This window comes from Leptonychotes weddellii, chromosome 10 (genome assembly GCF_054177405.1).
Source record: "Leptonychotes weddellii isolate Sample4059 chromosome 10, ASM5417740v2, whole genome shotgun sequence".
Classification (NCBI taxonomy): domain Eukaryota; kingdom Metazoa; phylum Chordata; class Mammalia; order Carnivora; family Phocidae; genus Leptonychotes; species Leptonychotes weddellii.
The window spans coordinates 75,490,535-75,513,510 of NC_138378.1; the positions used below are offsets into that span (position 1 = coordinate 75,490,535).

A 22,976-nucleotide genomic window follows, 5' to 3' on the forward strand; every position below is an offset into this window, starting at 1 on the left:
TTTGTTTCAATATTTCACAATGAACACGAATCATTTTTACTACAATAACCAATTTATTTTTAAAAGCATGAACAAAACTTTTTTTACATACAGAGGGACAATAATATTTGCCTATTTTTTTCCTGGTCTTTAAATATGTAGACACATAAATAACATTTTCCTTAGCATTTGAGCAATGTCCAGAAAGCTATATACATTTCTACACATGGGTCAAATCAATATCAATAAATGCATTTTCCAAGAAACTTGGGACTTCTAAATACTGGATAAAAGTTCTGACTGAAAAGAACTCTTCGGTGAGCTATTCTAATCCGAGACCTTCCTACTGCATAACTCTCTGGATGATGTCATACAAACCTCTTCCTGCATCTGGGAATGTTTCCAGTGACTACACGTGGGAGCTTCCCGTTTTTGTTCTAAGTGAGTGATGTTTACTGGAAATGAAGGTGCACTAGCAAGATCTCAGTTCAGATAGCTTTGTGGGGGCAGGAAAGAAGGATTGTGAGATGAATTTGGCCTAAAACTTTTACTTTCTCCCTTGTCATTATCTTGTTTTGATAGGTTGATTTACTTTTGTTTTGAAATTACCTCTTGTGAAAAACCTAGGAGGAATGATATGGGCTGTCTTCCTCCTCCCCCTCCTCCTCCTCCTCTCCCTACCAAGACTCTCAACTCAAATCTTTCTAACCCACCCCTCCATACAAAACCTGCACCCTCATGTCAAGTATAGAGAGTAGATGGTGGTGGCCAAGAACCCACAGGTAAGATAGCTGGATATTTCTCTTAGATCTGAAAGGGACTTACAACAATAATTAGATGTGAAAAAGAAAAGAAAAGGAGACTTTTCTGCCAAGATTGCAGAGTTGATGAGTATCAGAACAAAGTGGAAAACCTAGGTTTCACATTCTTAGTTCAGGGCCTCTGGCTTAAAACCCATAAACATTGTTAACATTTTTTGGAACTATGCATAAGGGCAACTTAGAGAGTTCCATGTAAAAGAATGTGGTATAACAAGAGTTGATTATATTAAGAGGTTATTTTATGTTAAAGATCAGCTCTGTAAAATTAAAGAAGAAAAGCACCTAAATATACTGAGTTCTTCCCTATTTGCAGGTCCCCTTAATTGTGATTTTGTGGTATCAGAGCTATCTACATTTTTTGTGTTTTTTTGTCAAAAAACTTAAAGATGAAAAATTCTCCAGACCCAGTTAATTAAAAATTTCAAGACTAATACACACAATGCTGCACTTTAGTAGACGGGGAGCTTATTGCAAATTCAAACAAGGATGTGATTTCACAACTTCTGAAAGGTCATGAATCTCTTACCAAATATCTATCCTACTGTCAAATTACCATTACCTGTGCTGGGATATCCATGGGACACATTTGTAAGTATCAGAAAGACTAAAGATGCAAATAAGCTCAAGTTGTTCCAAAACAACAGTTTTCTGTTATGGCTGTCATTTGGGTCTTCCATTCCTTTTAGGAAAGTTTGAGGAATAACTTCAAGTAAAGGACAGAACCTGCAGCTTGGGGCCCACTGTCAATGGGGGAATATAGAAAAAACAGAGTTCTTCCATTTTCTTTTGTTTCTGACTTTCAGGGCAAGGACATTTCATCTCCACATGGAATGAGTACGGTGAAGAGGAATAGAAAAATGGAATGAACCTTGGTAAGGGAAGATGAAAGCCCAAGATGGAGTAATAGAATGTGGAAGCCCAGAGCTGCTCTAAGTGAGTTCCAGCCCCCAACTTTGAGAAATAATGTCTTAGGGCCCTGAGAAAAAGTTATGGGATCACCAAACAATTGTCAGTGATCTTTTGGGCATCATGGAGAATTCGAGAGCTATCAGAAGACTGGAGACAGTGGAATATTCTAATTTTCAGAAAGAGAAGCCAGAGCCAGATAAATTGTAGACAGTTGTCTACAACTTCAATCTCGGGCAAGACTCTAGAAGGGGTTACTAGAGGAACAGTTTCAGGCATTAATGAAGAAGGAATGATTAAGACTCAGAATGAATTCACTAAGGATAAGCCAGGACTGGTTTATATACTTCCTTCCTTGACAAGGTTATGAGCCCTGTAGTTCTGGGAAAGCCCATACCTAGAGAGTATTTTGTCATTGGTTAGATATTTAATGAGCTTTTTCATGATATTCTTTTGAAAAAGAGGGAGAAATATGAATTGTTGGACTCTAGCATACTGAATGAATTAGTAACCAGTTGATTATATACACAAGGTGCTGACTAACGAATTCATACCAAACTACAAGGAAGTATATAATGATGCGTCCTAGGGCTGTGTCCTTCATCTGCCCCTCATAAATGCTTTCATAATAAATATACAGAAGGTGTGCTCATCAAATTTATAGGTAACCTGAAGTTAGAGGTATGGTGAACAGAATGAGAATCAGTGACTTGAATTTACAAGGATGCATTTAAAAGCAATTAATATAAGGTCTTAAGGAACTAATTTTATCAGTAGGAATGGCTTATACTTGATTTAGCAGTAGCTAAGAGCTTTAGCCCAGTTTGAGTCAGAAATGCAATGTGGTTGCCAAAAAAACCTAAGATTTTACTATAGCCAGTGGTGTGGTGGTAAGTGTGAAATAACTGGCTCTCGGGAGGAAAAAAGCACCTTGATTTATAGCACTTGCCAATTTCTGTCATGTAATTACTTCCATCCTGGTCAATTTCAAGCTACCAACATGATGTCACCGAACACAGTTTGGAAGAGATTTGCAGTAGCACACCATTATATAGTATTCTCACCACACAGATACAATAAATGTAAAGAAGCTCAAGAGAAGAGATAATAGTAATATGTAATAAAATAATTAGGAAGTGATGAGTTTTAAGTATTACCTTTGTTGGTTTTTTCCTTCTGTTTTTCAAAGTTTTTATTTAAATTCAAGTTAGTTAACATATAAGGTAGTATTGGTTTCAGGAATGGAATTTAGTGATTCATCACTTACGTATAATACCCAGTGCTCAACACAACAAGCACCCTCCTTCATGCCTATCACCCATTTAGCCCATCCCCCCACCCCCATCCCCTCCAGCAACCCTCAGTTTGTTCTCTGCAGTTAAGAGTCTCTTATGGTTTACCTCTCTCTCTCGGTTTTTATCTTATTTTATCTCTCCTTCCCTCTCCCTATGTTCATCTGGGGTTTTTTTAACTTTTTTAAAGATTTTATTTATTTATTTGTCAGAGAGAGAGAGAGAGCCACAAGCAGAGGGAGAAGCGGACTCCCTACTGAGCAGGGAGCCCTATGTGGGACTCGATCCTAGGACTCTGGGATCATGACCTGAGCCAAAGGCAGACGCTTAACCAAATGAGCCACCCAGGCATCCCTGTTCATCTGTTTTGTTTCTTAAATTTATTACCTTTATTTTTAATAAAATATATGTTATTGTAAGTTTATGTAATTTAACTTTTAATTATGGCTGCGTTTAACAATTGGCTCAAAGAATTCTTGAAAATTTAACACTCAGCCCTTGGAACTTTGTGTACCCAGGCTCCAGCCCATAGTAACAAGAAATGCGTAACTGGAACAAGGGAGGCGATAGCCCTGTTGTTCTCTCCAATTGTCAAGCCACACCCAGATCACTTCATTCCAGAACACATAACTTATAAGTCAAAGTGTTCTGAGATCAGGGCAGAGCCGCCAGGATGGCAGGGGACCAAAGTCATGGGTCTGTGGAACAGTGGACAGAATTAGGGCTGGAGCTCAAAGGCCCTGCGTATGGGGTTAGGGTGGGAGGAACAGGTGAATGCTTGTTTTCAAATATTTGAGGGACTGTTGTGTGAGGAAGGTCTAGGCCTAGAATTTAGGGGTAAAAGAAAGATATAGGGAGACAGATTTCTGCTCAATATAAGAAAATAAGTAAATAGATAGAGAATAAGGAAATAGATAGATAGATAAATGAGTGAATGAATAAAATATATAAGAAAGAACTTTGAAAGCTGTCACAGGGGAATGGGTTGAGGGTAACCCTGCAGAAAGTGGGCAACAACCTTTAGGGGCACTGTAGAGGTGGTTCAAGCCTTGGAAGAAGGAATAGAGTCTCCCTGAAGTCTATGATTTCCTGATTTTTTAAAAAATCTTATTCATTTATTTGAGAGAGAGAAAGAGCACGAACAGGGGGAGGGACAGAGGGAGAAGCAGGCTCCCCCCTGAGTAGGGAGCCAGATGTGGGGCTCAATCCCAGGACTCTGTGATCATGACCCGAGCCAAAGGCAGCTGATTAACTGACTGAGCCACCGGATACCCTGATATCCTGATTTTTGATCCATTGCTCTTTCTGGGTACATGCAAAGAGGCATCCCCCACTCCTGGCTTTGCTTGACTCATATGAGAAGGCTGGTACAGGGGTGCCTGGGTGGTTCAGTCAGTTAAGCATCCGGCTCTTGATTTTGGCTCAGGTTGTGATCTCAGGGTCGTGAGATGGAGCCCTGAGTGGGGCTCTGCACTCAGCACAGAGTCTCCTGGAGATTCTCTCTCCCTCTTCCTCTTTCCCCCACCCCCAAATAAATAAATAAATAAAATCTTTTTTTTTAAAAAGGGTGGTTTATATTTTATATATTTTTTAAGATTTTATTTATTTGGTAGAGGGAGAGAGAGCACAAGCAGGGGGAGTGGCAGTCAGAGGCAGAGGGAGAAGCAGGCTCTCCACTGAGCAGGGAGCCCGATGCAAGACTCAATCTCAGGACCCTGGGATCATGACCTGAGCCCAAGGCAGATGCTTAACCAACTGAGCCACCCAGGCACCCCATATAGTGCACTTTAAAAAGCCTTTTTATTAAGGAAAATCAAATATTAAAAAGTAGAAAGAATAATATCATGAATACATCACTATGTTTCTACAATTATCAATTTGTGTCTGATCTTTATGATCTACACTCACACCTACATCCTACTCTGGATTGTTGAGAAACCAAACCTGACATCACCTCACTGCTTCCATGAATTTTGGTATGTTCTCTAAAATATAAGGACTCTGAAAATATACCCAACAATACCTTTATCACACTTAAGAAATTATTATTGATTCCCTAAGATCATCTAAAATCCAGTCAGTATTTAAATTTTCTGAATTGTCTCATGAATTTTTTTCCTTGAATTTGCTCAAATGGGGATCTAACTAAGGTCTACACATTACAATTGATTAATGTGTTTCCTCCAATCCATAGGTTTCCTTTTATTATTTTTTCCCTTTTCTATTTATTCATTGAAGGTGCTGAGTCATCTGTCCTTGAGCATTTTCCAATCTGGATTTTTCTGACCACATTATCATGATGTCTTTAACATGTTCCTCTGTCCCCTATATTTCCTGTGATTAGATCCATGTTTGATTTGGAGGGGCAGGAACCCTTCATGGATGGTTTTGTATATTTCTCATTAGGGAACAATGTCTGGCTCTCTTTTTGCTGTGTGTCTAGGTCCGTTAATTCATGAGGCATTGCAGATGGTGGTATTCCAATTCTATCACTCCTTCATTTATTAGTTGGAGTACTTCTATAGAGGTATCTTGGGACGCCTGGGTGGCTCAGTTGTTAAGCGTCTGCCTTCGGCTCAGGTCATGATCCCAGCATCCTGGAATCAAGCCCCGCATCGGGCTCCCTGCTCGGCGGGAAGCCTGCTTCTCCCTCTCCCATTCCCCCCTGCTTGTGTTCCCTCTCTCGCTGTGTCTCTCTCTGTCAAATAAATAAATAAAATCTTTTAAAAATATATATATATATAATTATGTAAAATATTTACAAGTGTCTAAAGTCAAATCTACAATCCCAGCTGCATTCAGAGGAGTGTGTCTTCTACCCCAGGCCTCTCCACCTGTTCCTCCTCTCCCACATAGATGATCTTTTTTATTTTTATTTTTTTTAAGATTTTATATATGCATTTGACAGAGAGAGAGATAGAGTGAGCACAAGCCCAGGGAGTGGCAGGCAGAGGGAGAAATAGGCTCCCTGCTGAGCAGGAACCCTATGCGGGACTCGATCCCGGGACTCCAGGATCATGACTTGAGTGAAAGGCAGATGCTTAACCGACTGAGCCACCCAGGCATCCCTGATGATCTTTTTTAAAAACCAAGTTTTATGGTTTATTCTTTCACTTAAAAAAAATAAGCAAATGCTTTCATAGATTGAATACTCCCTCCTTAGATAAAACAGGAGCCCTCTATAGATACTTCTTTCTACCTTGCTTTGTTTTCACTAACTGTGTATTCCCAGGATTGCTCCCTATAGTCCTCCTTTGTTTTTACAGCTGTGTAGTACTCCAGTGTGGGAATCGAACACAGGGTTTGTTACTTGAATGTTAGACACATTTAATCGAAATAAAAATTTAAAGCATTGTAACACGGAGCATGGTCTGCTGAGATAAAATTCAGGCACCCCTTGAAATTTGCCCTCAATTTCTCTCTCCCACCTGTTTAGAAGCCCTGTGCTGTTTGTCCAGTTCCAATACCCTTTTCCTTGGGACACTCTAGCCTGAGCAAATGTCCTATATTTTTCAAACAATTCTCTCAGGCATCTAAGTTAAGCCTTTTTTTTTTCAGTCCATCCCCTTAAAACCCTGCTCTTTTTGAGGTGGCAATGCATGCTGAGGAGTTCATTTAAAAATAACTCCTGCAAAAGCTTTACCAACCTAATGAGTCACCTCTCCTGGGTAACATGAGGCCTTGACTTCAGATGCGCATATATCAGGACATCACTGGTTGCTTTATTAAGCACCATGTTTTCGTTGATAGTGCTTTAGTATTGCTTATAAAACAAACAAAGCAACTCACAATTATCCTGGATCTTGTTGGGCACAAACATCCCAAAGTAACAGATAATAACAATAATGGTAAATCGTATATACCTATGAATGTTGGGGATGGAGGATGTAGCAGCAGTTTTTCTTGCCTTTTAATATGGCAAGGTTTTTTTTGTTTTTGTTTGTTTGCTTGTTTGCCTTATGTGGGTAACAGAAATACAAATTTTTACAAATACTCTGCCCAGGAGACCTACCACTTCCTGGGATAGTCTTTGCACTGAAAAACAGATGACCCACCACAAGATAAAGATGAGAGTTTATTCTGGAGACAGAAGAGAAAAGGGAACCAGAATAAAAAGTATAGGCTCAAACTTAAAATATGAGAAACCTCAGTAATTTTACACACACACACACACACACACACACACACGCACACAACTATAAGCTATTTCATTAGAACCAGCCACCAGCCCCTGGAAGCTGCCACTGAGATCCAGAGAGCTGTAGAGTACAACCTGGGAAGGCCTGGTGTGGAGGGTCTGGAGTAACCCTTCTGAGCTGTCCAGACCTCACACAAGAAGGACAGAAGTGAGCAGAATGGGAACAGAGAGTAGGGCCAGAGCTGCTTGGCCGCTGTGGCTGGCTTCTCCGCATCTGTACACCTTGAAGAGAAATAGGATTAGTCACTATCTAGTAACTTATTTTTCTTAAGAAAAGCCCAGACTCTTATCTCAGATGGAACCACTATAAGGAGATTTGATATATAGAACTCCGAATTTAAAAATATAAATTTGCGGGAAACCTGGGTGGCTCAGTCCGTTAAGCATCTGCCTTCAGCTCAAGTCATGGTCCCAGGGTCCTGGGATTGAGTCCCGCATCAGGCTCCCTGCTCAGTGGGGAGGCTGCTTCTCCCTCTGCCTGCCACTCCCCCTGCTTGTGTTCTCACTCTCTCTCTCTCTGACAAATAAATAAATAAAATATTTTAAAAAATAAATAAAAATATAAATTTGGGCATGATAATTTGCATTATGCAATTTACTACAACGTTTATAAAGTCAAGGAATTTAGATCTAGAAATGTCTCAGAAAAATTTAGTGCTTTAGGCCTCTAAGCATTTATACATTCTGTGCCCTTAGCTTGGAATTCCCTTTCCCCAAATCTTCTCATCCTAATAAACTGCTCATTCTTTAAGACCCAACTCAGTGTTACTTCCTCTCTGTACTCCCATAACACTTAGTATATATCTCTTATAACAGTATCATATTGTATTGCAATTATTTGTCTATTGCTTGTTTCTACTAGGAGTTCTTTTGGAGGAGGAGCCTGTTCTTTACACCTTAGTGCTTGGCCAAGTGCCTGGCATAAAAAATACTGAATATTTATTAAGTGATCATAGAAGCCAACTTAGGACCAAATAATCCTCCAAGTATAAGAAGCTGAGACCCCAAAATTTTCTTTAAATTCAGTAATGCAATAAGTGTCTGCTGAGTATCTACCATGTGCCTAGTTGTATAAGGCTAAATGTCTTTAGTGAATTTAAATGTGATTCAAAGTATGCTTAATTTCTGTTTGTCCACAGATCAAAAGATAAATGCTAGAACTTTATAAGTCCTCAGAGAAAGATTAAATTATATTCAGAATTGGTTTACATCAATGTATTATATTCTAAGTTAGCATCACCCAAGAACAGTGTCTGCAGAAAGCTACCTTAATTGTGTGTGTGTGTGTGTGTGTGTGTGTGTTTGAGAGAGAGAGAGAGAGGGATGGGGGGCAGGTTGAATGTCCAAATTAATTTAGGAAACACTGGGTTAAATAAGTAGTTTCTTCCCTAAACTTTCAACATACTTAATAGTGATTAGTTACATCTAATTTGTAGTGTTTCACAAATTCATTTGCCTAGGAAACCCCCCCTCTTTGTTGTTGTGCTTATTAATATACTCCAGAAATGGTGTTCTGAGAAGCACAAAGTTGGTAAATGGACCTGTTCTTTGAAAAGTGCTCACCCATGTTTAGTGAGGACTTCAAAGGAAAATAGGAGCCAGAGTCAAAGGGCTGATGATAAAGCTCTGGGGTAGAGGGCAGAACATAGCTGGAGGAGAAGGAAAGCTTTGGAGGAGAGGCAGTGGCAGGGAGACTGGGGAGGTAACTGGTCCTATCTAGGGCCTGCAAGAGAGCCACAAGCAGACATCAGAGAAGCTGTTTTCTTGCTAAGCTCTGTGAAGTGTTTGGGGCACAAGCAGATGGACTCCAGGGCAAAATTTAAGATGGATCACAAAGAGAGCTGAGAGCACTCCTGCAGGGACATGCAGCATGATGTCAGCCCTCGGGGGACTCCAGAGGACACGGGCACCCTGCCTGTAGCTCCCCACGAGCTGCCACACATCGCAGCCACGGTGTCTATCTGTGGGGACAGGAGAGGAAGGAAATGCAGGGGCACAAAGCAGGTGACCAGGTGATTTCATCAAATCTGTGAAACCCCCAACCCAGGGAGCTACTGGACAGAATTCGGGTTGGTTTTAAGAAGGGGTTGTAGCAACAGGGAGCAAAAGTAGATGGAAGCAGAGCCAGGGAACAGGATTGGCTCCCTAATTTGCAAGGCCCAGGGCAAAATGAAAATGTGGGCCCCTTGTTTTTACATTAAGAATTTCTTTTAGTATTTTTTTTTTAAAGATTTTATTTATTTATTCATGAGAGACAGAGAGAGAGAGGCAGAGGGAGAAGCAGGCTCCCAAGGAGCAGAGAGCCCGATGCGGGACTCGATCCCAGGACCCTGGGATCATGACCTGAGCTGAAGGCAGATGCTTAACCATCTGAGCCACCCAGGCGCCCACATTAAGAATTTCATGAAAGAAGATGTGGTATATATATATACAATGGAATAATACTCAGCCATCAAAAAGAAAGAAATCTTGCCATTTGCAATGACATGGATGGAACTAGAGGCTATGATGCTAAGCAAAATAGGTCAGTCAGAGAAAGACAAAAGCATATGATTTCACTCGAATGTGGAATTTAAGAAACAAAACAGATGAACATAGGGGAAGGAAAGGAAAAATAAAATAAGATGAACGTTGAGAGGGAGGCAAGCCGTAAGAGACACTGAACTCTAAGAAACAAACAGGGTTGCTGGAGGGGAGGTGGGTGGGGGGATGGGGTAACTGGGTGATGGGCATTAAGGAGGGCACTTGATGGAATGAGATCTGGGTGTTATATGCAACTGATGAATTACTAAATTCTACCTCTGAAACTAATTAAAAAAAAAAAAAAAAAAGATTTCATGACATGACAGCCACAGCAGGGAGTTATAAGCATAGGGCCTGAGTATGGAGGCCATGCAACTGCATAGGTTGCCCGACCACAAAGCTGACCCTGCCAGAGAGTTATCACTGGTCCTGTGACCCCCATTTGAATCCTCTGGCTAATGTAGCCTGGAGACACCAGGTTACACATGTGTCCTATAGAAGGTGGGTTTCCTTCTCTTAAGATACTTGATTATCATGGAAACCCTATTTACCAGCCATACTGGGTAAGCTTAACTTTGCTGCAAGATAAATCTATATACACAGGGGCGCCTGGGTGGCTCAGTTGGTTAAGCGACTGCCTTCGGCTCAGGTCATGATCCTGGAGTCCCGGGATTGAGTCCCGCATCGGGCTCCCTGCTCGGCAGGGAGCCTGCTTCTGCCTCTGACCCTCCCCCCTCTCATGTGCTCTCTCTCTCTCATTCTCTCTGTCTCAAATAAATAAATAAAATCTTTAAAAAAAAAAAATCTATATACACATTAAATTTCAGGAACATATTTAATGCAAAAATCCACGCACATCCAAGATATTCCCATATATAATTCTCACATCACAAACAATATCCTTTTTTCTCATGCCAAGAATAAAAGCAGCCTTGCAGCTGCATAGCAGAAATGTATGACCTTTGACTTTGTCCTGGGGTTAAATACCAGTATTTAGTTGGTGCTGAGGCAGCACTCAGCACCATGCTGAGTTCTCTCAAAATGAAAAACAAACTCAGGTGGAAAATCTGGGCAAGCAATGTCATTTGCTATTTTTGGAGGTGGGGGAGAGAAGAAAGTTGTGGAAAGTGTAAACAGCACAGAGCAGCACCATGAGTGTGAAATAAAATAACACCCGAGTGCTCTCCCTGTTGATTGGATGGAAGCCACGAAGTTAAGAAGAAACGATCCCAGGAGAGCTGGCGTCCTCTTGTGAGTGGCCACTGGCCTCTCAGACAATGGAATGAAAGCATGACTCACGTCACCCTGTTAGATTAATCTCCAGCTAACCAGCAATCCTATCTCTGAGATCATTCAAAGTGTCCCCCAGGGAAACAGTGAATACAAGGGGGCTTGAGGACCAGACACTTCCCCCCACTGCCCGCCCCCCCGCCCCCGCCAGGAGCCACTTCACACTGAATGTTTTGGAGCTGAAGAGCTACCCTTCACCTCCCCCATCCATCTCCTTCACAGCTGCCTTCCACCTGCCTCTCCCCACTGTTGCTCCACAGAGAGCCCTGGTTTGCTAAGAGGACAGGCTCGAGTGGAGTAAGCCATGAGGTGCAGTTAGTGGGAGAGGAGAAGGAGTACCAGAGGGCCTGGGAGCCGGGGGTGTCACCTGTAGAGAGGATGGATCCTAGGGACAAACTGAGATCAGGTAGGGCAGGACAGGACTGGGCAATGGGCAAGCATGACTATTTATTGCCCATCATACAGATGGTCCCAGACTTATGATGGTTCATGACCAATTTTTTTTTTATTTAATTTATTTATTTGAGAGAGAGAATGCCTGAGTAGAGGGGAGGGGCAGAGGGAGAGGGAGAAGCAGACTCCCTGCTGAGTAGGAAGCCGGATGTGGGACTCGACCTCAAGACCCTGAGATCACGACCCGAGCTGAAGGCAGAGGCTTAACCGACAGAGCCACCCAGGTGCCCCTCAAGGAACGATATTTTTATTTTTCAATTTTACCATGGTGCAAAAGTAGTACATAGTCAGTAGAAACCCTACTGAATTTCGAATTTGGATCTTTTCCTGGACTGGTGATAGGCAGTAAGGTCCTCTCTCAGGACACTGGGCCGTAGCAGCAGGACACAGCTCCCAATCAGCTACGCAATCACAAGGGTCAACAACCCACACACTTACCACCATTCTGTACCCACACAACCATCCTGTGTTTCACTTTCAGTACAGTATTCAATAAATTTCATGAGATATTCAATACTTTAAATAGGCTTTGTGTTGGATAATTTTGCCCAACTGTAGGCTAATGTAAGTGTTCTGAGCACGTTTAAGTTAGGCTAAGCTATGTCGTTGAGTAGGTTACATGTATTAAATGCATTTCGACAGGATATTTTCAATTTATGATGGGTTTTATTGGGACATAACCCTACCATAAGTTGAGGAAGGTCTGCACATTGAAGGACCTGAAGCCCAAGGAGGTCAAGAGAGTAAGTGGTCATATTGGAATCAACTCTAGTCCTTGTCGCTCTAGGACTCATGCTCTTTCTGCCGTATCAAGCTTTATCCCTGCTTCTCAACACTGTAATGTAAACTACAAATGCTCAGCAAGGGGTGGTTTTGAGTTGTAATTTCAATTAGGAGTGGAAAGAAAAGATAGAAACTAGATTTGTTTTTATGACTCGAAATGTTGAGTGGAGGAATCAGCATCCTTCAGAAGGAAATAAGAGGATAAAGAGAGAAAGGAAGGGGAAAATGCTAAACAACAAAGTCTGGAAAATATACTGTGCTGATATCTTAAAGAGCTAATGAATTAAGGGAAAGATGCTGGGGATGGGGTGGGGGTGGGGAAGACCCTCCAAAATAAGATATATCTAAGATATACATTGTGAGTGAAGAGGAGGGTGTGAAGTTCTTGGCTGAGACTTGAACTGGCAGTGAGAATGGGGGGTGGTGGAGGGTCAGGGGGTCCAAAGTTCATCTTCATTTCATAGAGTTGCACAGGAAATTGATGGCCACAGTGGGACTAAACCTTGGTCTGCAGGCGCAAGGGTCCAGGACTCTTTACTCTGCTCACCCCGAGAAGGGAGCTAAGGACCAAAGATGTGGAAAATCATCTGTGAAAAGTTAGAGGACAGCCATACACAAACAACTACAGGCTTACCAGTTGGCCACGAACATGACTCTACTAAAAATGGAGAGAGGAAAAGCGGTGCAGGGTTGAGGTGCTGGGAACAAAGTGTCCGGACTGCTGCTTGGAGGCTTTCAAAGCCAGGGCATCAATCACTACCAAGAAAAATGTATCTTTCGGAGCGGTATTGAACTTTGAGTACATGCTGTGCATGTAACCAGGTACAAGGAGAACTACAAAAAGTTTGAGGGAGCAGTTCCAAAGACGTCCCGACGCATTGTCTAACAGCCACACGCGAGGTGGTGGTTGGATTTAGGCAGGAAAGTGAGCACCCGGGAGGAGTGGAAGGAGAGAAGGAAAAACAGAAGAAAGGTGTAGACAGTCAAAGTAACGTTTAACGTTATGATTTTGAAATTTGACCTTTTTAAATAAGGATGGTTAGATAAGACACTCAAATGGAAATACATCTTGTAAACCATATACCGAGGCTCAGCATCTGAGTACAAAATGTTACATTTCCTTTATACTTAGAAAAACCAAAAACGAATACATTCCAATAGGGGAAAAAAATCCAAGTACTGCCAAAAGGCCTGACATGACGTCTTACTGTCACCACCACCATCATTACTCCTCTCCCCATTACTAATAATTTATTTGTAACTGCAGCAAAACATTTTGTGGTCATATAAAAATTATCATGAATATGCCCAGACCACACAGATTTTTAAAAATGTCTCCACATGGGCCATACAATACACACTCTGTGGAACTCTGTTGCCTTGATTACACAGTAACATATTTCAGAACTCAACTCACCTTTCCGAAATCTCTTCAGGGATGTCTTATCACTTCACCATCATTTATTTAACCAACTTAACTATTGTTGGACATTCAGGTTGTTTGAAATTTTTGCTGTTACAATGGGAATCAAATACTTGGCATATTTTTACTTTCTAACATAAGGTAAATGTTTGGAAGTGGAATTGCTGAGTCAAGGGGTATGTATTTTTTTCCCATTTTTTAAAATTGAGGTAAAATACACAAAGTGTAGAATTTACTTTCTTAAAGACTAAGTGTATATAGTTCAGTTCGGTGGTATTAAGTACATTCATATTGTTCTGCAACCATCACCATCATCTATTTCCCAAACTCTTTACATCTTGTAAAACTGAAGCTCTCTACCCATCAAAAGGTGCTTTTCACCCATAAATATAGAGAACACACTGATGGTTGCCAGAGGGGAGAGGGATGGGAGGATGGGTGAAATGGGTGAAGGAGAGTGGGAGACACAGGCTTCCAATTATGAAATGAAGAAGTCATGAGGACGAAAGCACAGCACAGGAAATATAGTCAAAGTTTTATAATCGCATTGCATAGTGACAGATGGGAGCTGTGCTTGTGAGCACAGCATAAGGTATAGAGAAGCTGAATCACTATGCTGTACACCTGAAACTAACGTAACACTGTGTGTCAACTCTACTTCAATAAAACCAACCAACAAACAAAGCAGGAACTCTCTACAACCCCCTGCCTCCAGCCCCTAGCAATCACCATTCTACTTTCGATCTCTATGATTTTAACTATTCTAGGTACCTCATCTAAGTGGAATCATCCAGCATTTGTCCTTTTGTGTCTGGCTCCCTTCACTTATCATCATGTCTTCAAGGTTTATCCATGTTGTATCATATGGCAGCATTTCCTTCGTTTCTAAGGCTGAATAATAGTCCATCATATGTACAGTGCTATATATTTTTAACATGTTGACATATATCATGAAATTGTCTTTTAATAGGTGGTACCAACCTACACTCCCACCATAGTGGACAGTCCAATTGTCTCCTTCCTTTACCAATATTGCTTTTTATCAAAATAGCATCTTATTATTGCTTTCCTTTGCATGTATGAGTATGGTTGACTTGATCATCTTTTCACAAGTTTATTGGCTATTTTGTTTCCTTTGCATTGTTCTGCCTGTTGATCTTTTCACTTACCTTTTTCATTTGGCTTGTCTTTTTCTTGGTGGTTTTTATGAGCTCTTTATAAATTAAGGAATTAGCCCTTTTGATATCTTAGGCTGCAAATATTTATTTCCAGTTCATCTTTGAAATTTGTACATAGATTTTTTTTCATGCTATTTATTTTTTACTTTTTATTATGGAAAAATGAAACATAAAAAAGCAGAGAGAAGAATATCCCATGTACTCATTACCAAGCTTCACCCCCCAAATTATTTTTTTTAAGATTTTATTTATTTATTTGACAGAGAGAGAGACAGCGAGAGAGGGAACACAAGCAGGGGGAATGAGAGAGGGAGAAGCAGGCTTCCCACCAAGCAGGGAGCCCGACTAGGGGCTCGATCCCAGGACCCCGAGATCATGACCTGAGCCAAAGGCAGACACTTAACGACTGAGCCACCCAGGTGCCCCTACATGTGACTTTTTAACATAAAAACTAATTTCTGTGCAAATGCATCAGTCATTTTTCATTTGACTTCTGGGTTTTGTGTCATGCTAAGAATTGTCTTTATGACAAGATTATAAATGAATTCAGCTATGTTTTTTTCTAGCATTTTTTTTTAAACCCAAAAACGATTTAGCAAGTTTAAAATGATTATCCAGGGTATGCAGAGTCCTAAGGTCTTTGGAAAATGCAGAGTAATGGAATAGTCAGAGGCAAGAGAGGTTAATCCCTTTTCTACCTTTCTCACCTACAAATTATAATATCTGCTTCTCAAAAACACCCTTCCAGACCCAGCTCCACTGTCCCTGAGCTAACTTCTGGGATCAGAGTCCCCCTCTGGACTCTCCAGCCTCTGGGTTCTTTCTTCTTCTTCTTTTTCTTCTTCTCCAAATACGAGTTTTACTGAAGTATAATTGAGTAAGTTCACTGTTTAAAAGTGTACAATGCAGTGGTTTTTAGTGTTTCCAAAGTTGTGCAGTTATTGTCACTAATTTTAGAGCTTTTTCTTTACCCCCCAAAAAACCTCATATCCATCAAGCAGTCATTCCCCATTTCCCTGTCTTCCCAGCCCCTGGCAAATTAGCAATCTACTTTCTGTCTCTATGGATTCCCAGGACATTTTCTATAAATGGAATCATACAATATGTGGCCTTTTGTATCTGGCTTCTTTATTGCTAGTACCTTTATAGTTCCCTTTTAACATTTTACTACTTTCCTTTGGGAATTTACTTTGATGAAAGGAGTAGGGTTATACAGCTTAATTTTTCCCCCAAGTAGTCCCAACACTGTTTTTTAAAAATAATCCATCTTTCCTCTCATGGACTGGAAATGTCACCATTATTATCTACTAAAGTCGCATGTGTATTTCAGTCTATTTCTGGATTTTCTATTTTATTCCATTGATCTGTTTAAATTTTTTCTAGAACCCAACTCTTTAATTCTTGTAACTTTAAAATGCATTTAAATGTTTAATCTGACACCCTCTTCCCAATATCTTTCTGTTCAGATTTTTGTTTATTTCTACAGATAAACCCAATGTTGGTTTTTTAATATTTAAAATTGTTTTGATATTTTGATTGAGATCACATTGAGTTTATAGATTAATTTAGCAAGAATTAATATCCCTTCATAGAGATATCATATTTTCTTTACTGAGGTCCTGCCTATTTCTGGTTAAGTTGATCTTCAGGTAAATTGGTGGTAGTATTGCTATTGCAAATGAGATCTTTTCTTCCATTGTATTTGCTAACAATGTATCAATTTTGCACATTAATTGTACAAAAAGCAACTGGCCACTTTAATAAATCCTTGTATAATTTCTATTCCAGTTAGCTCTTGCTGCATAACAAACCACCCCAAAATTTAGTAGCTTCAAATAACAAGCATGTGTTATTTCTCACATCTCTGTGGGTCAACTGGTTGTTCTTCTGGTCTAGGCCAGCTCAGTTTATCTCTTCAGTCAATTGACACCTTAGCTAACATAGCTAGTCCGGGATCGCCTCACTCATGTATATTTAGTAGTTGGTTCTGTGTCAGCTGGGGCTGTGGGGTGACTTAGCCACATGTCTCTCACCATCCAGCAGGCTAACGTGGGCTCAATTCAAGAGTAGTGGTTTTGCCAAAGGTAAAAATGTAATGCTCCAAAGAGGCACATACACCCCAATGTTTATAGCAGCAACGTCCACAATAGTCAAACTATGGAAAAGAGCAGAGATGTCCATCGACAGATGAATGGATAAAGAAGATGTGAGATACACACACACACACACACACTGGAATATTACTCAGCCATCAGAAAGGATGAATACTTATCATTTACATTGACATGATGGAACTGGAGGGTATTATACTGAGTGAAATAAGTCAAGCAGAGAAAGACAATTATCATATGGTTTCACTCATATGTGGAATATAAGAAACAGCGCAGAGGATCATAGGGGAAGGGAGGGAAAACGGAATGGAAAGAAATCAGAGAGGGAGACAAACCATGACAGACTCTTAACTATAGGAAACAAACTGAGGGTTGCTGGAGGGGAGGTGCGTAGGGGGATGGGGTAACTGGGTGATGAGCATTAAGGAGGGCACGTGATGTGATGAGCACTGGGTGTCCTATGCAACTGATGAATTACCGAACGCTACATCTGAAATTAACGATGTACAACTATATGTTGGCTAATTGAATTTAAATTTAAAAAAAAAGAGTAGTGGTTTCAAATTTCTTAAAATGGTTAAAAAAGAGGGCCAGTTCCATTGCAAAAGTACTTTGCAAGTTTCTGTTTGCATCATGTTTCCTAATGTTCCATTATCCTAAGTTAGTGGTCCAACTCAGATGCAAAGTATGGAGAAATAAACTCCACCTCTGAGAAGAGCTGCAAAATAGTGTAACCATTCTTGCAATTTCCCACAGCTTTCTAGTATTTCCTTGGTCTATTCTCTTCAGGTTTCTAGTTATTCTTTTTTTTTTTTTTTTTTTTTTTTTTAGGCTCCATGCCCAACCTGGGGCTTGAACTCACAACCCTGACATCAAGGGTCGAATGGCCTACTGACTGAGCCAGCCAGGTGCCCCTCTAGTTATTCTTTGATATCATTTCAAATAATAAATCTTTCTTACCTTAAGTGGTACTTTACCTCAGGGCACCTGGGTGGCTCAGTTGGTTAAGCAACTGACTCTTGGTTTCAGCTCAGGTCATGATCTCAGGGTCATGAGCCACACATCAGGCTCCCTGCTGAGCTGGAGCCTGCTTAAGATGCTCTCTCTCCCTCCCACTCTCTTGCACTCTGTTTAAAAAAAAAAAAAAAAGAGGTACTTCACCTCTTAAATTCTTTCCTTACTTAATTATACTGGTTAGGATTTTCAGAACATTATTAAACTATGATATCTTCTTCCTTTAATGGAATTAAAGTATGATGCCAGATTTTTATGATGGCAAAAAAAAAAAAATCTATTCCTAGGATACTAAGATGTTCTGGGTTTTGTTTTGATTTCAGTTTGTTTGTTTAATCAGGAATGGATGTTCGATTTTGCTAAGTGGCATTTCATCCTGAGATGATTGTATTTTTTTCTCCTTTGATCTATTAATATCATGGCATATTAAAACAAATCCCTATAATGAACCATACTTGCATTTCTGACATGACACTTACTTGAGGTATGTTTTTCATTATAGCTGATGTAGAAAAATTATGTTTCAATGGATCTGCCTATTCTGGAAATTTCATATAAATAGAATCATACAATTTGTGGCCTTTTGTGTATGGCTTCTTTCACTTAGCATAATATTTTCAAGGTTCCATGTATCAATACATTATTCTTTTTCATGGCTGAGTAAATCTCATAAATGGAAATAATACCCCATTTATGTGTGGTATGGATGTATACTTCTGTGTCATCTACTGGGGGAGTGATCATATCATCTTCCTCTTTTATTTTGCCTTTCCAGTGGATTGCATTCTAGATATTCTGGTGTTGAAACATCTTTTCATTCCTGGGATAAATCTTGTGTGAGCATAATTATTATTATGTTAATGAATTGCAAGATTTGACTTACTAGTACAGTTGACCCTTGAACGAGGGAATGAAGGTTGCCAACCCCTGTGCAGTGGAAAATCTGCATATAATTTTTGACTCCCAAAACACTTAACTAATTACTAATATAACTTACTGTTAACTGGAAACCTCGCTGATGACATAAACAGTCTATTTAAACACATATTGTGAATGTTGTATGTATTATATGTTGTATTCCTTCAATAAAGTAAGGTAGAGAAAATAAAATGTGATTAAGAAAATCAAAAGGAGGGGCGCCTGGGTGGCTCAGTTGGTTAAGCAACTGCCTTCGGCTCAGGTCATGATCCTGGAGTCCCGGGATCGAGTCCCACATCGGGCTCCCTGCTCGTCGGGGAGTCTGCTTCTCCCTCTGATCCTCCCCCTCTCATGCTCTCTGTCTCCCATTCTCTCTCTCAGATAAATAAATAAAAAATCTTTAAAAAAAGAAAATCAAAAGGAAGAGAAAATAGGGGCGCCCGGGTGGCTCAGTTGTTAAGCATTTGCCTTCGGCTCAGGTCATGATCCCAGGGTCCTGGGATCAAGCCCTGCATCGGGCTCCCTGCTCGGCGGGAGCCTGCTTCTCCCTCTCCCACTCCCCCTGCTTGTGTTCCTGCTCTCACTATCTCTCTCTGTCAAATAAATAAATAAAATCTTTAAAAAGAAAATCAAAAGGAAGAGAAAATACATTTACAGTACTGTAGGTATATTTATTGAAAACAGTTCCTGTAAAAGTGGACCCATGCAGCTCAAACCTATGTTGGTCAAGGGTCAACTAACTGTACTTTATTAGAATGCTGGAATATTTTTATAAGTGAGTTTAACTTGTGTTTTTAATTTCTTTTGCTTTTCTTATTTAGTTCTGTTATAAGATTATGCTAGCACAGGAACAGTTGTATAAAACTGGAAATATCTGTTCCTCGAAATTTTGTTAGCATCTAAGCATAGAGTCACAGGATCTGGTTCCTCTTAGGAAGGAGATCTTGGGCTACCATCTTCTATGGTTATTGGCTTACTCGATTTTTCTGTATCTTCTTGGGCCTGTCTGATACACAGTATTTTTTTTTTTAAGATTTTTTATTTATTTATTTGACAGAGAAAGACACAGGCGAGAGAGGGAACACAAGCAGGGGGAGTGGGGGAGGGAGAAGCAGGCTCCCTGAGGAGCAGGGAGCCCTACAGGGGGCTCCATCCCAGGATACACAGTATTACAAAGTTTACAAAACAATTTGATGACATTTCACAAAGCAACACCCAGGTCAAGAGTTACAGAATTGCCAACACTTCAGAAATCCCCAAAGTCATTGCTCCTAATCACTACTTCTTTTCTTTTCAAAGATAATTATTACCTTAACTTCTGTGATAACTATTTTCTTGCTTTTCTTTATAGTTTTATCTCCTAAGCATGGAACCCTAAATAGTAATTTTTTGCCTGTATTTAACTTTATATAAAATGGAATTATGCCATATATATTCCTGTGGATCTGGCCTCTTTTTTCAACAATATGTTTTCAAGATTCACACAGGTTATTATGTGTAGCTCATGTTTTTCTTTTACTTTGCTTAATAGCATTATATTGTATGAATATACCACTATTTCTATATTCATTTTGCTGTTGATGGACTTTGAGGCAGTTTCCAGTTTGAGAGGATTACAAATAGAGCTTCTATGATCATTCTTGTATATGTCTTGTAGACAATATGTATATGTATTTTTGTTGGGTATATTTCCTATAAATGGTATTGTTCTTTATAAGTTACATAAGTTATATATAACTTCAATTTTATTAGATACTATTAAGAATTTTCTAAAGTGTCATACTAATCTGCACTCCTCTAGTAGCATATGAACGTATTTCTCCCCACATCCTCACCAACACTTGGTAGGGTTGGTCTTTTAATTTTAGCCATTCTGGTGGGTATATAATGGTGTCTGGTTATGGTTTTTATTTGCATTGCCCTGATTACTAGTGATTAAGTATCTTTTCATATGTCTATTATCCATTGGATATCCATTTCCCCCCCCAAAAGTATCTGTTCAAGTCTTTTGCCCATTTTTCTTTTGGGTTGGCTGTCATTTTCTTATTGGTTTGTAGAATTTCTTTTTTTTTTTTTTAAAGATTTTATTTATTTATTTGAGAGAGAGAATGAGATAGAGAGTATGAGAGGGAGGAGGGTCAGAGGGAGAAGCAGACTCGCTGCCGAGCAGGGAGCCCGATGCGGGACTCGATCCCGGGACTCCAGGATCATGACCTGAGCCGAAGGCAGTCGCTTAACCAACTGAGCCACCCAGGCGCCCGGTTTGTAGAATTTCTTTATGTATTCCATACTTGAGCTCTTTGTAGGTGATAGATGTTGCAAGTATCTTCTCCATGGCCCTTATCTTTTAATGAATAGAAGTTCTTAATACTAATATTAAATTTAAATGTTAAATAAATGTCAAATTTATCCATCTTTTTCTTTATGATTAGTTCTTTTGTGTCCTATTTAAAAAATCTGGGGTGCCTGGGTGGCTCAGTCATTAAGTGTCTGCCTTCAGCTCGGGTCATGATCCCAGGGTCCTGGGATTGAGTCCTGCATGGGGCTCCTTGCTCAGTGGGGAGTCTGCTTCTCCCTCTCCCTCTGTCTGCTGCTCCCCCTGCTTGTGCTCTCTCTCTCTCTGTCAAATAAATAAATAAAATCTTAAAAATAAAATAAAAAAATAAATTATACATAATTTTTAAAAATCTTTCCTTACTTTAATGGGGTTTTACATTTTAATGTACTCAAATATATCAATCTTTTTCTTTATGGCTAGTACTTATTAAGTAATCTTTCCCTATTTGAAGTCATGAAGCTTTTGTTTTATATTGCCCTCTATAAGCTTTATTTTGCCTTTTACATTTTTGTCTATGATATATCTAGAATGAATTTTTATGTATGGTGTAAGGTAAGGGTCATGTTTCCCCTCACAGTTATCTAATTGTCCCAGCACCATGTGTTGAAAAAGTTTTCTTTACTGCTTTGCAGTGCCTTTTTTTGGTCATAAATAAAATATCCATATACACATGGATCTCTTTCCAGATTTATATTCTATTCCACTGGTCAATATGTCCATCCTTATGCCAAAATTATTTATAGCCCGTGTAAATATCCAGTAGAGGAAGTCCTCCCACTTTGTTCTTCTTCCCCATTGTGTGGGTTATTCTTGGCCCTTTGCATTTCCATTTTATCAAGCTTCAAAGAAAAAAATCTTGGTTGGATTTTGTTGGCTAACAAATTAAAAAACAAAACAAAACAAAAAACCTCTACTGGCTCTTCTGAGTAATCATTTGAATGCTACATCTTGGTTTCACAGATGACTCATCAGCCAACATATATACTGTGCCTGCCTTAGGTAAAGTAATTGACCAGATTCAAAAATATCTCTGCTATCAGCTGAATCACTGACCTTCTCCAGATATTTTACCTTAGGAAATTGCCGCCTTCTGAGAGTAATCCCTATAGGGACCTCTGAGTTCCTTCCTCTCAATAAACCCAGGAGTAAATGTACTTTCTTTCCAGTCTTCATAAGATAACAAATAACTTCAGAACTAGAAATAAAAATGAGTAAAAGGTTACAAATTATTTGTAGGCTAAGACTTCACAGGTGCAGAATTTATCTACAAAGTTCTGATTCAAAGTCTGACCTTTCTCAGTCCAGAGACCTGTTTGCTTCCATTCTCCCTTCTTTCCTCCATTTCCTCTTTCCCTCCCATCTGTCCTCTTCTCAGTTCCAATATCTTCTTCAACCCAAGCCTTTTCTCTTTGCACACACTGCTTTCCCTCCAGCTCTCTGAGTCCGTGTCTCTTTGGCCTCATTCTCTGTTGAGTGAAAAACAGATATTCTCTCTTCTAAGTATTAAAGTCATGTCTGACTTCTCAAGGTCTTCCCAAGTCACTGAACACAAGCTCAGGAGCTTTTGCATATCTTAGAGCACATACCTGGGGAGCAGTTTCTCAGAAAGCTTCATGGCAGCCTTGCTAGGTACTTCACAGTTCTGAATCCCATTTTAGACAGGAAGAAAAACTGCCTGGAGTTCAAGGACAGAGCTGGAATTATAGTTCAAAGCTTTTGGATGGTCTGTTGAGGAATTAATGAACTCAC

General features: G+C 39.9%; 1 long non-coding RNA gene across 2 annotated transcripts in view; it reads left to right on the top strand.

The window, feature by feature from the left end:
• Window positions 1–22,976, top strand: part of LOC145723669 (uncharacterized) — a 64,261-nt gene that overhangs the window by 34,019 nt on the left and 7,266 nt on the right. For both annotated transcript variants that reach the window (XR_014148913.1, XR_014148914.1), the window contains one exon: window positions 1,604–1,733. This is a non-coding gene — a long non-coding RNA (uncharacterized LOC145723669). The remainder of the gene's footprint in view (window positions 1–1,603; window positions 1,734–22,976) is intronic.